This window comes from Homarus americanus, unplaced genomic scaffold, assembly GCF_018991925.1.
Source record: "Homarus americanus isolate GMGI-L3 unplaced genomic scaffold, GMGI_Hamer_2.0 scaffold16894, whole genome shotgun sequence".
Taxonomy (NCBI): domain Eukaryota; kingdom Metazoa; phylum Arthropoda; class Malacostraca; order Decapoda; family Nephropidae; genus Homarus; species Homarus americanus.
Genome location: NW_024746541.1, coordinates 1,992,597 through 1,993,213, shown reverse-complemented (window position 1 = coordinate 1,993,213; position 617 = coordinate 1,992,597).

Sequence of the window (617 nt, the reverse complement as noted above, 5' to 3'; positions counted from 1 at the left end):
GTATAAGTTAGTATGAATATCATGACTCATCAGGATAATTTGGTACGACATACTTGACCCAGGAAATGTAATTAGTCTGACCTAGTGCGAGTCGCAGTGGGTTACTGTCACCTTATATGACCCCAAAATGATCCAGGATGATTTAGAAGGCTAAGAGAGGATCCAGATTTGTACAGTATATTATAAGAAGGTTCTTGTTTGATCCAAAATTACCCGCCATAACCCGTAATAAGCAACCATGACCCGTAATAAGCTACCATGACCCGTAATAAGCTACCATGACCCGGAATATGCAACCATGACCCGTAATAAGCAACCATGACCCGGAATAAGCAACCATGACCCGTAATAAGCTACCATGACCCGTAATAAGCAACCATGACCCGTAATAAGCTACCATGACCCGTAATAAGCTACCATGATCCGGAAAAAGCCACCATGACCCGGAATAAGCCATCATGACCCGTAATAGCCACCATGACGCGGAATAAGCCATCATGACCGGGAATAAGCCACCATGACCCAGAATAAGCCATCATGATCCGTAATAAGCCACCATGACCCGGATAAAACCATCATGACCGGTAATAAGCCACCATGACCTGGAATAAGCCATC